The 17923-nt window shown below is 39.3% G+C and overlaps 1 protein-coding gene across 9 annotated transcripts in view; it reads right to left on the reverse strand.

The window, feature by feature from the left end:
- The window catches only part of ikzf2 (IKAROS family zinc finger 2), a 159022-nt gene that overhangs the window by 74439 nt on the left and 66660 nt on the right, over nucleotides 1-17923 (reverse strand). Inside the window, exon 1 of one of the 9 annotated variants that reach the window (XM_063051570.1) lies at nucleotides 1590-1751. The exons of 7 other annotated variants lie outside the window; for them this stretch is intronic. The gene's annotated coding sequence lies outside the window, so the exon portion shown is untranslated. Of the gene's footprint in view, nucleotides 1-780; nucleotides 851-1589; nucleotides 1752-17923 lie in introns of those variants that run through there. One more of the 9 variants, XM_063051572.1, reaches the window with a different exon arrangement.

The following is a 17923-nucleotide window of genomic DNA, read 5'->3' on the forward strand; positions in this document are numbered from 1 at the left end:
ACATAATAAAAGGTATCTTAACTCTTTTTTTCAGTTACTATAATTCATTTAACCCGTTACTGCAAATTAAACATATAATGACATTAATTTATAACAAAAATAGCTCAAACTCTCTTATCTCATTGCCATATCTGTGCATATACCACTAAATCTAGGCTTGTGCATGTACAAACTATTCCAGGTCTACAAAACTAATGTACTGAAAATGAATCAGGAGACGAAGCAATTCTTGATGCCTAGTGCATCAATAGTCTTTACATCTGTCTTCAGAGTCCACAAAAAACGAGATTTCTTCAGAACAAAAAAAGACTAATCTCAGGAAGGATAAGACACAGGGAGTTCTGCTGCAAATTATTGGAAGAATCTATTTCTATTGATCTCAAAATATTTTTAGGCATGACGACAGGAAAGTCGCGTTACTTACTGGAATAAGATCATTTCTCCACTTGCCTCCAATTACTTCCCTGCAAATTCTATGTTCCTCTTTTTGCCCGAGTCAGAGAATACTATTTACAGTCTAATTTCCAGTACCCGGGGAAAAAAACAACACTACGCTACCTACGACCTGAACCAGCCAACATAAAAAAAACAGTAGAACAAAACAAAGTAATATCTGTATAGAAGCGACTTATACACTTATTCTAATATGACTATTAACACACACATACAACAAATAATATGAATCCAACCCAGTTCTTCTGAAAGCTGAAACCAGCGTCGGGCACAGTGCAACAAACAGGAAGAAAAGTCCCACCAACAAAAATGGTTAAAACACTCCACCTTTCTAGCCTACAGATCGAACGAGAAGCGTCAAAATCAATCGACTGTCAGTTCTTACTCGTGTTCAGGATAAACGTGTAAGGGATGGGATGGGTGTTGGAAAAAATGTTCAGGAATGTTAACGTACAGGAGAGAAAGAGGTCAGTGCCTCGACAATGCAATTTAAAAAAAAACTTGATACACCGGTTCCTAAGGAATCAGTCGGGGGGGGGGGAGAGAAAGAGCGAGAGAGAGAGAGAGAGAGAGAGAGAGAGAGAGAGAGAGAGAGAGAGAGAGAGAGAGAGAGAGAGAGAGAGAAAGAGAGAGAAAGAGCGAGAGAGAGAGAGAGAGAGAGAAAGATACAGAGTTGTGTGAGAGAGCGAGAGGGGGGAATCGACTTTTTTTTAAGATTGCGGACGAGTTAGCAATATTGTTTAAATGGCAGTGACAAAATATTCTTTTTCCATGGCATGTGTAAAAAATCAAATGCCGATGATTACGAAAGGTTTCCATTCGGCAATGACAGTATCAATCCAGATTAGGCAAGGTGTGAAGGGTGACAATGCAAATAATTCACACGCTAGTTTCCCAACGCATTTCTATTTACTATACAATGATTCCTAACAACAGTGCGAGCATTAAGTATGGATGCGATTACTATCAACAATATCTTGGTATTACTCGAGCCACGGCAGGATTTGTTAAGAGCTGCAACAAGTCATTAGGTCTTTACGGTGTATGTGCAGGTACTTATTTTTTTTAAATCTTTGCTGTATCAAATTGATCTGATTCACTTTTTTGAGTGATGCAGAAACAAGCCTTGTGATTACCTCAGTAATAGGCTACGATCAATCAAATCCATCACCTTCGCTTTAATATTGCACAGAGGCGAACGTTGGATGTGAAACGCTGCTAATCCAGCAGCCACTTCCTCCATCTTCACCATGGTAGTATGGGAGTTTGTCAAACCCCGAGAAACCGAACCGCGCGGTTCAGGCTTTCGGCGATCGACTAGAGCAAAGACACTCCAGCCAACAAAAGGGAAACACCAAAGATAAGAACTACACAGAAACCCGGCCAATCATTAAAGCACATAAAGCTCTTTGTTTTTGCACTCTTGAACAGATCTGGCGCTAAAATACTGGCAATACGCCTACTATTAACATGTGATGAATTACGAATGTTTGTACAACCGGTATGCAAGTTTGGGAAGTTTAATATTAATTGACTGTCCAGACAATTTACAAATGTAAAAAAAAGAAGCGATTTACTTCAATAAACACTCAAATATTAATAATTAATTACACAGTATTTGGTTAAAGGTCATTAACAAATAAATATACTTTAAAGTTTTGTTTTAATTAGCAAGCTTTCTAAATATTCACCCATTATAGCAGGTCGGCTTGCATCTAAAAGAAAAGTTTTAGGGGGTGATGTTCCATCAGTTTTACCTTTACAATAATGTTCATTGTGCCTGAATAATTGACACCCTGTTTTATAATACTGAATTTTGTCATCCTTAACCAGTATTTGGGGAATTAGCTTTACAATCCACTGAACTTTAATATTGTGTTATTACTTATAGTTCAATGATCAGAAAAATAAACTTTTCCAAAACTGTTAAAAAAATTCTAATCATTAGCACTGTTGATACCATTGACATTTACACATTTTATACAGCTATAAGATCACAATGATTTGCTAAATCATTACAAGGCATATTTCAACCACCTTAAATTCAGTGATTTGGAGGAAAAATACCTCATGAACCACAGTCTTAAAAATATTTTAAAGACTGTATTCTGCTGTTTCCGATGTCTCCATATCATATTTCATCAATAGTAACACAATCTTATGTCCAAGAACATTATCTGGGTCCAGCAAGTCAATAATGTTTTCAGATGTTAAAATGATTGGGAATATCACTCCTCACATAGCACTTCATTCTTTGCATAGGTACTAAATAAATCATACTCCATGCTTTTAGTGTGGAGAACCAGTCTGTCATCAACTGACATCTACATGTGGTTCTGTCACTGCATGGAACCTATACAAATGACAGTCATCAGCAAAGTATTAAAATTCCACAAAAAAACACAATGACATGAAAGTACGTATATAGCAGATATAAAAAAAGCAGCATCTTGACTTTTGAGAACTCATGATTAGTAACAACTTTAAAGATTTCATATGTCTATACAATAACAATTTATAACGTGGCTGTCTTGTTATATCCTTGAGAATATAGTTATTTACACCAGTCTTAAAACATTTTCCATATTGGTAAAAGGAAAGGGGGGGGGTATGGGTTTCTAAGTGATTTTGAATACATTATTATTATAGTTTAACGTTGTTTCTTGATTCATGCTTGTCAGAATCAAACAAAGCGTTGGGAGAATATTGATCACTTATCTAACAGTCTTACAAAGTTACCCTTACATTTTCATTTTAAAAATTCCTGCATCAATTCCTACATACGTTATTATTTGTCATTATTGTAATAGCCTATATCTTACCTTAACTTAGCCTGCAGGTTCTTGTTGATTACTTCTCAACAATACCTTTACAATAATGAATAATACTAAATTATTATTCATTAAATATTTACCATGTATGTTTAAGTGTATATATCCTTTCCTTTCAAAACTATTTATGAAATTTGTATTGTCAAGAATAAAAGTTAAATGGTTGCTATTTGCTTATCATCAGATAATTAGGTAGATCAAAGTTTATCAAGCAATTTTTTGTGACAATATTAAATTGCCACAGTGATTGTCCAGTGAGTGCATACACAAGATGGCTCACCAGATGACATACTTCAAAAACTGTCATCACAGTGCCACCTACTAGCCACAAACTTCAATTACATAATGACTAGATGTGTTTGCATACAATTGCCACTCTCTGTTTACAGATGATGAAATCTATCCCAGGATATATGGGAAGCAATAAAAAGAGACTGTTGGGGCTCTGTTTACATCATCATGAAGTACAAGAAGACTAGAGGGCAGCTAATATTGTTTCCATATTAAATAAGGACAGTAAGCCAGGAAACTCTAGGCCAGCAAAATTTAAGTCAGTAAAAGAGAAACAAATGGAAAAAAATTCTGAGGGATAGGATTTCTGATATATTGAAAAAAAAACATGGATTGATTAGGAGGAATTTGCACGCTTTTGTAGCTGGGAAATTTTGCTTCACAAGTTTGAAATTCTTGTGAGACAGTGGCTAAGAAAATTGATGAAGGCAAGGTGGCAGGTGTATTGGACATGGATTATAGCAAGATTTTTGTCAAGAGCCTGCATGATTGGCATGTCCAGAAAGTTACAGCACATGGGGTTTAAGGTATTTTAGCAAACTGGATTGAAAACTAGCATGATGATAGAAGAAAGGCTGTCTGTAATCAATGGTAAGACCATAAGACCACAACAGAGTGATCAATGCTGGAACTTTTTACACACACACATACACATTATATATATATATATATTAGTGGAGTTGTAGATAGTGAGGATGGTTGCCCAAGGGTACAGAAGGACACAAATCATCTGATAAGTTGGGCAGAGTGGCTAATGTGAACCCAAGGTCAGTGAGCACCTTAGCACAGAAATAGGCCTTTCAGTACATTTGGTCTCACTGGCGCACTCATCCATACCCCTCCCATCCTTGTACTTATTCAAACTTCTCAAAAATGTTGCAATTGAACATGCATCCATCACATCAACTTGCAGCTCATTCCACACTCACACCACCATCTGAATGAAGTGGTTGCGCCTCAGCTGTCCCTTAAATATTTCAGCTTTCACTCTTAACCTTTGACCTTCAGTTGCCCTCTCACCCAACCTCAACAGAAAAAGCCTATTTGCATTTACCCTATCTATAACCCTCGTAATTTTCTATACCCTACATCAAATCTCCTCTCATTCTCTTAAGCTCCAGGAAATAAAAGTCCTAACTTATTCAATCTTTCCCTATTACTCAGGTCAAGTTCCAGCAACATTCTCTGCACTCTTTCAATCTTATTGATATCTTTCCTGAAGGTGAGTGAGCAAAACTGCACACAATACTCCAAATTAGTCCTCACCAACATCTTATACATCTCAAATATTAAAAGTTCATTTATTATCAAAGTATACAACTTGGAAATTCTTCTCCAAATCTTTAACATAACATCCCAACTCCTGCACTCAATACTTTGATTCATGAAGGTCAATATGGCAAAAGCTCTCCTTAATACTCTATCTACCTGTGATGCCACTTTCAAGAAATTACGGATCTGTATTCCCAGATCCTTCTGTTCTATTACATTCTTCAGTACCCTACAATGCACTGTGTAAACTCTACCCTGGTTTGACCACCCAAAGTGCAACACCTCATACTTATCTGCATTTAAATGGGGCACCAAGGTAGCATAGCAGTTAGCACAACCCTATTACAGCTCAGGAAATCAGAGTTTGGAGTGTCCAGCACCATCTTTAAGGAGTTTGTATGTTTTCCCAGTGACTATGTGGGTTTCTTGCAGGTGGTCTAGTTTCATCCAACAGCCTAAAGATGTTAGTAGGTTAATTGGTCATTGTAGATTGACTTGTGATGAGGCTAGTGTTAAATAAGTGAGTTGCTGGACAGCCTGGCTTATTGGGCCAGAAGGGCCTGTTCCATGCTGTATCTCTAAATAAAATAAATAAGCGAATTCCATCTGCCATTTTTCAGCTGCTCCAGATCCCGCTGCAAGCTTTCATAGCCTTCCTCACTGCTTACTATACCATCAAAACTCTATAACATTGGTGAGAAGGGAAATATTTGAAAGACATATAAGGGTCAAATTTTTCCACACAGCCAGTGGTGATTGTATGGAACAAGCTGTCAAAGGAGATGGAAAAGGCAGGTACAATTACAGGATTTTAAAAGCACTTGGACTGACACATGATAGGAAAGGAATAGAATGAGCCAAATGCAGGAAAAAGAAATTAGCATACATAGATAGACATGTTGTATGTCATCTGTGTCAATGATCTGAATGATAATGTGGTAAACTGGATCAGCAAATTTGTGGATGACACCAAGATTGGGGTGTAGTGGACAGTGAAGAAAGCTATCATGGTTTGCAGAGAGTTCTGCATCAGCTGAAAGAATGGCAGATGGAATTTAATGCAGACAAGTGCAAGGTTTTATATTTCGGTAGGACCAGCCAGGGTAGGTCTTACACATGGAACGGTAGGGCACTGAGGAGTGTGGTAGAACAAAGGGATCTGAGAATACAGGTCCATAATTAATTGAAACTGGTATCGCAGGTCGACAGGGTCATAAAGCTTTTGGCACATTGACCTTCATAAATCAATGTATTGAGGACAGGAGATGGGATGTCACGTTGAAGTTGAGGCCTAATTTTGAGTATTGTGTGCAGTTTTGATTAGCTACCTGCAGAAAATATGTAAACAAGGTTGAAAGGGTACAGAAAAAATTTACAAGGATGTTACTGGGTCTGAACGACCTGAGTTATAAGGAAAGATTGAATAGGTTAGGAGTGTATTCTTTAGAACATAGAAGATTGAGAGGAGATTTGACAGAGGTATACAAATTATGAGGGGTATAGTTAGGGTAAATGCAAGCAGGTTTTTTCCACTGAGGTTGGGTGGGAGGACAACCAGAGGTCATGTGTTGAAGATGAAAGGTGAGAAGTTTGAGGGGATCACGTTGGGAAATTTCTTCACTCAGGGCATCATCAAATTGCGGAATGAGATGCCAGCACAAGTGCTGCATGTGAGCTCAATTTCAACGCTTAAGAGAAATTTGGATGGGTACATGGACAGTGGGGGTCTGGAGGGTTATGGTCTCACTGTGCAGGTCGATGGGAGTAAGCATGGATTAGATGGACCAAAGGGCCAGTTTCTGTGCTGTACTTCTCTATGACACACACAAAATGCTGGAGGGTCTCAGCAGTTCAGGCAGCCTCTATGGAAATGAATAAACAGGTGACATTTTGGGCCAAGACCCTTCATCAAGACTGGAAAGGAAGGGGAAAGATGCCAGAATAAGAAGTTAGGGGAGAGGAAGGAGGACAAGCTAGAAGGTGATAGGTGAAGCCAGGTGGGTGGGGAAGAGGGTAAAGGGCTGAAGAAAGAATCTGATAGGAGAGGATAAGGTACCATGGGAGAAAGGGAAGGAGGATGGACACCAGGCAGAGGTGACAGGCAGGTGAAAAGAAGAGGTAAGTGGCTAGAGTGGGGAATGGAAGAAGAGAGAGGAGTAAAGATAAAAAATTACCATTAGTTGGAGAAATTGATGTTCATGCCTTCAGGTTGGAGGCTACCTAGATGGAGTATGAAGTGTTACTCCTCTAACCTGAAAGAGGCTTCATTGTCACAGAAGAGGAGGCCATGGACTGACATGTCAGAGCAGGATCGGGGATAAGAATTAAAATGGTTGACCACTGGAAATTTTACTTTTTGCAGATGGAGCGGAGGTGCTCGATCAAGCAGTCTCCCAAACTACGTTGGATCTCACAATGTAGAGGCGGCACAGGGAGCACTGGGTACTGTAGATAATCCCAAAAGATTTGCAGGTGGAGTGTTGCCTCACCAGGAAGGACTGTCTGGGGCCCTGAACGGAGGTGAGGGAGAAGATGAATAAGTAGCTTGTAGCATTTTTGCTATTTGCAGGGATAAGTGCCAAGAAGGAGATTAGTGGGGAGGGATGAATGGACAAGAGAATCATGGAGGGTGTGATTCCTGTGGAAAGCACACAGTGGGGGAGGCATCTCAGCACTGACAAGTAGAGTCAAAAGATCCATTTCCATGCTGTACATTTCTATGATTCTATGGAAGTACAAATCTCTAGAATTCCCCATGTCTCTGTCACAATGGTGGGGAATTGGGAGCAAGGGTGGACCCAAATGCAAGACACATCTTGTGAGGTTACTTAGATTTAGTTTATTGTTCGATACCAGGGCAGCAAGGCAGGAGCAGGAAATAGCGAACTGGACAAGGACTCAGGACTACGACTAGGCTGGGACTAAGGGTCTGGGCTTGGACTCAGAATCAGCTCCCAGAACTAGAGGAGACATGAAGAGGCTAGGGTATGGACTCCGAGCCCGAGACTGGGCAAGGACCCAGTACCTGGGTCTTGCCTCGGGCTCGGATCCCAGAACCAGGCATGGACATGACATGGGCTCGGGAGAGGAGGAACATGGAAAACAGAGCCTCGGTCTCGGGGAGCAGGTACATGGAACCATGGATACATACACAGAACAGAGAGCCGGGACCCCTCCTTGGGTACAGGACACAGGGCCGGGACTCATGAACCTCCGTGGGGCAACGGCGAGACGGCCTGACTTACCCCACAGAGGCGAAGACAAGACAAGACAGAACATGACCCCCCGCAGGGCAATGGCAAGACGGCCAGACTTACCCCACGGAGGCGAGGACAAGACAAGACAAGACAAGACATGACTCCCTGCGGGGCAACGGCAAGACGGCCAGACTTACCCCATGGAGGCGAGGACAAGACAAGACCAACACGAACACCAGACAGTACCTATCCAGCGCCGGTGATGGAAGTAGACCGAAGTGCAGGTGGGAGCTGCAGACGAGGGCTAGCGGGGCAGAGAAGGGATTCAGACAAGGGGGTAGGACAGGAATCACAGACCGTCAGGGCCAGGACTTGACTCAGAACTGGGAAGCCGCCAGGACCAGGACTTGACATGGTACGTGAATGCCACCAGGGCCAGGACCTGACATGGTACTTGAATGCCACCAGGGCCAGGACTTGACATGGTACTTGAACGCCGCCCAGAGCCAGGACTTAACTTGGAACCTCCGGGTAGTGGTGAGCTCTCGACTCGGCCCGGGAACAGAAGACAGCGGTTCTTGATTCCCTCTGGCTGGTTAACTGACGGACCCACCTTGATGAGGAAACTTTGCAGGCTTACTTCAGCGAGGTCACTGGATTGGGTTGCTCCGGTGAGGAAGGGCGAATTACCGGCACTCGCTTCGGCAGAGACTAGGCTTGCTCCGGCCAGGTGACATTGGCACGCCGTGACTTTGCAGACGCTCCCGCCCCGAACTGCTGAAAGCCAGAGACTATAAACTACCGGTTTAGACGAGTGTTAATTGCCTCTAATCACCAAAGTCAAAGGACACGGGAAAAAGGGAATCAACAGTCCGGGTCATAACATTAACAAGGTAAATTTAAAGGGAACCCGATCCGGACCATGACAGTTTCCATAAATTATAGTCTCTCAAGAAACTCTAATCTAAAGGTAATCTAGAAGAAAAATCCTGAGGGTGAAATTCTGAAACAAGGAATCAGTGTAGTCAAGCATGAAAGAAGGCCATTCAGCCTCTCAAGTCAGCACAGGCTCTATGTTAGAGTGATTCAGCTAGTCCCACATCCTGTTGTGTCCCATTCACTACTCTGCAAATTCTTTATTTTCATACTCTTATCCAGGTTTTTCTTGACAACTGCAACTGAATTTACTTTCATTACTACTCTAGCAGAGCATTCCACACATAAAACTACCAGCTGTCTAGAATCACTTCCCCTTGTGTCACTTCTGATTCTTTTTGCCATTCATCCTCATTCTGTATCTCCTAGCTGTTGATTTCTTCACCAAATGAAATAGTTTCTCCCCATCTGTCAGTCCCTACATGATTTTGAGTACTTCTAACAGATCTTCTTGCAGTTCCATCTTTTATGAGAATAACTCAAGTTTTTTCTGTCCATGGAATCTTTATGTCAATATATTTTGTCCCCTTACCAAAGCCCGTTGTTACTATTGTGTGGTGCACTGGACTGGTTACAATATATAAAGTGTGGCCAAGCCATTTTTTTTTGGTTAACTTCTTTGTTCTTGTACTCTTTGCCCATATTTATGCAATCTAAGATATTGTATGTTTTTGAAATAATTTTTCAACCAGTTTAGATACTTTCAGCAGACTATGTACACATGCACCAAGATCTCCAGAAGCAATAAATTATAGATACAGGAAATCTGAAGTAACATACAGAAAGTGCTGTAAATATTCAGCAGATTTGAAAACATCCTTGGTGAAAGAAGATATTTGAGGCTGATAGTCTATCATTTGAACCAGGAAAAATTAGAAATCAGGCATATTTTAAGAATATAAGCGGTAGCAACAGTAGGTCATTTGCATCTCACACTTGCCTCACTATCTAATAACAACGTAAGATGATCTTCTATTTCAACACCATTTTTGCACTAATTCCTATACTGTATCCCGGTTCCTTAATGTTGTTATAGCCAGGGGTGGTAATGGGGACAAGCTCCCACTACCTATTAAATGTTCCCAATGGCATGCACCTCAAAAAGCCTCTGACAACCAAGTCCAGCTCCTGGCCTTCACATATGGCTTAGCGAGTAAGCCTGGATGAACCATTTCTACTGATAGGAGAAAGGGCAAAGGTGGGTTGCTAGTGCCTTAAAACCAGTTGCTTCGGCAAATGGGGCTTGTTAGCCATGGTTGGCTAACAGAAACATAGAAACACAGAAAACCCACAGCACAATACAGGCCCTCCAGCCCACAATGCTGTGCCGAACATGCACTTACTTTAGAAATTACCTAGGGTTACCAATAGCCCTCTATTTTTCTAAGCTCCATGTACCTATCCAGGAGTCTCTTAAAAGACCCTATCGTATCCACATCCACCACTGTTGCTGGCAGCCCATTCCATGCACTTACCACTCACTGCGTGAAAAACTTGCCCCTGACATCTCCTCTATACCTACTTCCAAGCATCTTAAAACTGTGCCCTCCCATGTTAGCCATTTCAGCCCTGGGAAAAAGCCTCTGATTATCCACTCAATCAATGCCTCTCATCATCTTATACACCTCTATCAGGTCACCTCTCATCCTCTGCCGCTGCAAGGAGAAAAGGCCAAGTTCACTCAACCTATTCACATAAGGCATGCTCTCCAATCCAAGCAACATCCTTGTAAGTCTCCTCTGCACCCTTTCTATAGTTTCCACATCCTTCCTGCAGTGAGATGACCAGAACTAAGCACAGTACTCCAAGTGGGGTCTGACCAGGGCCCTATATAGCTGTAACATTACCTCTCAGCTCTTAAGCTCAATCCCACGGTTGATGAACGGCAATGCACCGTACGCCTTCTTAACCACAGAGTCAACCTGCACAGTTCCTATGGACTTGGACCCCAAGATCCCTTTGATCCTGCACACTGCCAAGAGTCTTACCATTAATACTATATTCTGCTATCATATTTGACCTACCAAAATGAACCACCTCACACTTACCAGAGCTGCTCATCTAGCAGAATGAAATCTCCGATCACAAACCCCCATTGCCTTGCAGCTACACCCACTTATGGGGAAGGCTTCGCAGGTAAAACCTGTGAGAATATTCTGGAGCTGGAGTCCCCAAGGCAGTTTACACTGAGTTCAATGTTGACTGGCAACCCCTGCAATGCTGCTGGTAATAAACTGTATCAGTCTACGCCATTCCTTTGGGTTCCTTGGATATGTGGAAGTGGGGAGCTTGCTACATGGGCAACAACTTGCTCGCCATATTGTACTGCACAGACTTGCGTAACTAGACAGCTAGGACGCAAAATCTTTGATCAACTCTGACTGAATGAGCCTATATCCATTCATTTAATATATATTCTACTGAGCTATTGGTCTATTGATCTATTTCTTACATAATCTTAACCAATGAATCTCACAACCCTTACGTGGATAGAATTCCAAAAATTTCACCATAATATGGTGATAGAATTTTTCTTATTTCTATCTTAAATGGCTGACTGAAGTCACAGTTGATTTTCTGTACTCAAAGGAGTAAGGGTCGAGCTTGGTTAATCTCATATGAAAAGGGAATGGTGTAAAGAACAAAGGAAGGAATTATGATAGGGTGGAGACCAAGAGATGATGGTTTATAATGAATAAGACACAATGGTGAAGGTTTGTTCAGAACAGAGAGACACTTAAATCTATTTGATTTTGCAACCTTTTTACAGCTGTGCCATTTGGTTTATGCCTCCTCTTCCTACAAAAAACTCTCCTCTTCCCACATATTCTTTAGTGATTATTTTAATATACATCTATCTTCCTGTTCAATCAGGCTATCTAAATCTTTTCAAGGTACTTTACAATATGTTCCATAGCTCATTATAATTTAAGCTTTTTTCCCCATTTCTTTGAGTAATTATTAGTTGTGAAAGTGTCTGAAATTGGGGAATGACCAACAGTAAAGGATCATTATTACATGGGGTACCAAATAGATCTCTTGTTTATCTTCCCATGAAATAGGAAGTCAGTGGAGCAAAGACAGATGGAGATCGTAGTAAGGCACTCAAAGGAGAGGATCCATGTACTGGAACCTCCGCAATAACTCTAGCTTGAGAAGCATTTATATTACAATAATTGTTTGAATGTTAACACAAAAATCTTACCAAACCCATGATAGTCAAAAATTGGATAAAAGTGCAAATGCATAACAACTTCCATACTATTTGCACAAATAGGAGATAAATGTCTAAAATAATCATATTATTTAGCCAAAGTTGGTCTAGAGAATAAAGTATGGGTACAGAGTAATGCAGTTCCCTCTTTAAAGCTAGATATTCTTCCTATATGTTTGCATGATGCTTTGAGTATTATTTACAATTTAGTAAAAAAGATCAGTCTGACAGGTAAACAAATTTAATTAGATAATATTAAGGAACACATCTGGAAAATTAACTAAAGTTAAAGTGGCAAGTTATCACAAAAGTAAAAATTCTGCAAATGCTGCAATATCCAAAATAAAATCAAACACAATGGATTCCAATTGATTGGGGCACATCAGGAACAGTAAATATTGGCCTAATTAAGTAGCTACCCCAATTAGCTTAAGATTTATGGAAATAGTTAAAAACTCATAAAAAGATACAAACTGTCATTTAACTGATTAATAAATTATGCATTTAAATGAAATACACAACAAATTGGAACACTAACAATATTACTACAGTCCTATAAAACTGTAGTTCCTATTAGTTATTAATTGAGGAATTTATCCAGTGTACAATGCTGTGTTCTTACGATTGACTGTAAATGAACAAAATCAGCGTAGGCTCCTAGTGCAGATAATAGACGGGCTTCATACAAAGCTTTCAACGACTGCATCCTCCAAATCTTCGTTTTCATTGTAACTCTCAAGATCATTGTCAATGCTTTCAAATTCTTTATAGTTCCTAACTTGTTGAAGTAATGAAATTGTTTCATTTTCACTCCCAGCCATTTCTGGCATCTCCAAACCTAAATGCTTGAAACTGCAGGCAGCAAAAAAGTTCTGAATGGTCTTACTGCTTATTTCTCACCAACTATCTGTGACAAAAATCACTGATTTTTTTTTAACACAACTATATACAACTGACACCATTTAAAAACTGCTTGCTCCAAGCATGGTGCAGTATTAAATGGTCATACAAGTGGACACGATTGACACTATTTACAAGCTTCTGCAACAGTCTCCAAATAAGTGACTGCCCCAATGAACTGATGACCTAATTAACCGGAATCCACAGTATTAAACAGCAAGTCAAATTTTCAGATATCAGCCTGAAATATTAATTCCACTTTTCTACATAGAGGTACTCTGATCTGCTGAGTATTTCCAGATTTTCTGGTCTTGTTCAGATTTCAAACATATTGCTTCTATACGTGAACAGACTATCAGTCTAGAAGACATGTAAATGGAAATAGTAATCTCGATATTTGAAGTTGTTCAACTTAATAGTATTTGGAAGGTTATATGGTGTCTAGTGAACAGTGAACTGTTGTTTTCCAGGAATACTTTCAGCTTCATTAGAATAATGGCAAAATTCAAGGGGAGATCAAAATTGGAGTGAAATGAATATAGGAACTGATGGGATTGAAATTAAAAACAGAATCAGATAGTGTTTCTGGGAGGAGGAAAAAGGAGTGAAAGCTAAAGTCTTGGCAATGAAATGGACCTTTTTAAGAATCTTGTTGATTACAAAGGAGAAGAATCCATGAAGGAAATCTCTAAGCCAGACTTTGCCATATTCAGAAGAGGGAAATGAAGGAACTTGATTGCTCCTGGAATCAGTGGACTCATAAATTGAGGTTGTTAGTTGATCCCTTTAAATATCAATGAAGAAGTTAAGGGAAGAAGTTAAGGAAAGAAGGGGTCTGGTGCCATGTCAGAGAATCTCAAAATAGATGTGGAGGCCGGTGGGTGGGGGGGAAGGGGAAGGAGGGTTGGGTAAACATCTGGAAGTCATCATCCATGATATATGAAAAAAAGAAAGATGAGGTCCAAAATTTCAAATTTAGTGAGCTAGGTCATAGATTAAAAAGCAGGACCTCTGAAGTTATAATTTCTGGATTATTTCCAGTGCCACATGATAGTCAGCAATGAATAAGAAGAAAGGTCAGTTTAGATTAGTGCATGGCTGAATGGATGGTGCAGGAGTGAAAGTTTTCAATTTTTAGATCATTGGGACCTTTACTGGAGAAGATGGGATTTGTACAAGTATTTCAAACTGCATTTGAATCAGAATAAGACCAATATCCTTCTAGCGATGTGATCAAATTTCTCTGGAAGGAGAATGGGGAACAGAGTAGGTGCAGAGTTGGAGAATGAGGTATGAAGAACAACTAAGTCAGTTCAGAAAGCGGAACAGACATGGGTATTAAAGTTACACAGGAAGATTATAAAGCTCTATTGATACAAGGAACTTGACTAGTAAAGCAGATACACTCAGAGCATTGATGAACATTTAGGAACAAGTCTGAGAAACATGGTTGAAAGAGAGGCAGGACTGGCAATTGAGCAGTCCGGGACATAAAATATTCAAATGTGAAAGGGGGAAGAAGAGGAAGAATTACAATATTGATGAAAGAGACCATCAGATAAAAAGTCAGAATTCAGCTGGTCAGTCAGTATCAATGGAGGGAAATTGACAGTCAAGATAACTCAGCTGGACTGATTTGAGATATTGAGTACAAAAAAGGTGGCACTAGCAAGTAATAAGTCAATCCAGATGAGATGGAGTGACAGGTTGATAGGAGAAGGGAGAGCTGGAATAGCACCAACTTTGGGACACGATAAATGGAAGCAGCAAAGGGTTGAAGATGATAGAAGAAGGAGGAGCGTGGAATCAAACAAGTAAGATGGGGGAGGGGGTCAGTGGGAGGATTCCGTAGGTGATGGACATATAGAGTGAGTGGAGGAGATGAAAAAGGGTGACTGGTGTTGGGGGGAGTATAGGAATGACTGGGTAGATTAGGAGGCATGAGAAATGGAACAGGGTGGGGAGAGGGGATACAGCTTACCAGTATATACTGTAGATAGTCTACTAGAGAAAGGGTGGTACTAGATCTAATCTCAGAAAATGAAGTCAGGCAAAGAGGTGAATTGTCTATGTGGGAGCATTTTGGGTATAGTAACCATAATTTTGTAAAGGGCTAAGGGTGGTTTGGAAATTTTGTTCCTGAAGTCTGCATCTTTATTCCTTGTAGCACAGGGAAACAAGAGATGATCTCACAGAAGTTAATAAAATTTTAAGGGTATGGATAAGATGGACTGTCAGAGTCTCTTCCCCAGGATTGGCAAGTCCAAAACATGAGGGCACAGATACAAGATAAGAGGGGAGAAATTAAAAAAAAAAAGACCCAAGAGGTAACTTCTTTACCAAGTGGATAGTGAATAGCTGAAATGAGCTGCCATTGGAAATAGTCAAAGTTGGTACAACTGCAATATTAGAGACCTATTAATAGGTATGTGGAAGTGACCGGCTTGGAGGGTTATAGGCCAAATGTAGGCAACTAGGATTAGCAAGGAGGATGCTGTGATCAGCATGTAGCTGGCTGAAGGGCCTGTTCCTGCTCTATTACTCCATGACTATAACTCTAAACGCCAATGCGATATATAGTATTTTCCCTTTCCAAACATATGTCCTGACATACTGTGTGTTTCCAACAACTTTTATTTTTATCTCAGGTTTTATATTACACTGACAACACAGTTCACAGTTTGGAAATATAAAGGAATAACTGTGCAAGGGCCATTTCCATTTTAAATAATTTAATCCAATTCAGAGTTAACAAAGATTTTGAGTATGTATGCTATTTTATTACTTACATTAATGCCAGAGAGGAAGATGACAAAGTAAATGGTAAGAATTTTTATAAACATGAACTTGAAATCATTTGTAAAAATGTGGGCAAAATTGCTCAGGAATAAAGACACAACCAGTCAACAAAGAAAACGTGGCAAAGGAAATAAAATACTTACAAATTATGAACAAAATGAGAAACTGATTGGATGTACGAGAGGACAGAGAACAATTATTACAAAATAATGCAGAGGAAAAAAAACTATTTTGAAAGCATCAGCAGAATTCAAGATAGTATGCATATAGTCATTTGGAACAGAGAAGGAAACTTAGTAAAAGGTCTGGCCATACTTTTCCAATCTTTCTTTACTATGTTAATTGTATCATGAAACTAGCTGGTAGCAATTGCAATGCCATTAGTCAAGAAAGCAGATAACATAAACCGTTGATCACTTGCTTAATATGCTTTATTATGAACAAATCTTCAGAACCAATGATTTAAAGATGAGCAGGCCTTTGGTAATATAATCAAGGTCAGCCACAAAGAATTTATTTTAAGACAAGTTATATTTTTTCCATATACATTTGGTGAAGAAATTATACTAATTAATGATGGAGGTTATGCAATTCAATGATATTAAAAACAACAAGGTATTACACAAGAGGAAATATAGCATGATGGTTACAAATCTGTTTTATAGATATGGAGTAAATAGATATTGTTATCAATATGTACTTAAAATGGTGTATCATACTGTTGTCTCTATCAGTTTAATTACACAAAGAACACAATCTCAATATGTTATTGACATTGAAATGCGTCACAAGGAAAATAGTGAAGTGGAATACAAAAGTACGTAAAGATTTAAACAGAAAATGGACACAGACCTGCAAGCCAGGAAAAAAAACGTGAACCGATGGAAGCATATGATGACTTGTGGATGCACAGTGAAATCAAATGCTCAGATAGAAAGATTTCTGTAGCACCTTTACGATTTGATGAAGTATACTACACACATAATTGAGAACTTCGGTGATAGTCATGTTATAATGTGGGAATATGCAGAACCAAAATCCACAAAACAGCGACATGATAATAACCAATGAATCTGTTTGTAATGTTGATTAAACAATATGCATTGATCAAAATATTTCTCAACAGAAACTCAAGAAATTTCTCAAGTATGTCCAAGTCAGCAGGAGGTTCAACACCTTATCGAAAAGGTTGCACCTCAAACAATTTAGTACTCACTCAGTACTGAATCAACATATCAGCTAAGATTTTGTGCTCAAGTTCCTGGAGAATAATTGAAGAGTGCTACCAGCTGGCCACAGCTAGAAATAGTTTATTCCCTGTAAGTATATTATCATGGCATGAAAATAAGACTTGTGCATTTTGAGTTATGAACAGTCAGGTAAATAAAGAGATGTGCTGTATGCACATCAAGCATTGTAGGTAGGTAGTATTACCATATAGAATGCACTGTATACATCAGTTTCATCTGGACAGCATTAAGGAAGAAGATATAGTTATGACAAGGTACATCAGATACTGAAAATATTTCTGTTACTGAACAAAGTAATTATGTAGACATTTCATTTTTTCCACAGTGAAAATAACCTTCGATAACTTTTATAGTGCAGTCCGCAATGAAGAGAATCAATTTAAAGTTGTCACTTGCAAGATTAGAACAAGGGCTAGTAAAAAATATTTATGCATCGGGTTGATGGAAAAGAATATCTTGCCCAACAGAATAGTTGAGGCAGGGATTATTACAACTTCAATGGGAAAATTGGATAAATATTTGATGTACAGGAAAATAAGTGAGGACATAGAATGTGTAAATTTCAGATTGCTCAAATAACATGTAAATACATCATAACATTTGAGAGTTCCAAACCTTAAACCCTTAGCAACTGTAAAGAATAGAAAGCAGTCATATCCTATTGTAAAGATTTGCTAATTTTTTGTGTCAGCCAACGTAAACTATTTCAATAACAGATCAGTCTCCCTACCCTCCTCCCAACCAGTCCTACCCATTCACTCAAATGCCAAAACAATAGAT

The sequence above is a fragment of the Mobula hypostoma genome, chromosome 6 (genome assembly GCF_963921235.1).
Source record: "Mobula hypostoma chromosome 6, sMobHyp1.1, whole genome shotgun sequence".
Classification (NCBI taxonomy): Eukaryota; Metazoa; Chordata; class Chondrichthyes; order Myliobatiformes; family Myliobatidae; genus Mobula; species Mobula hypostoma.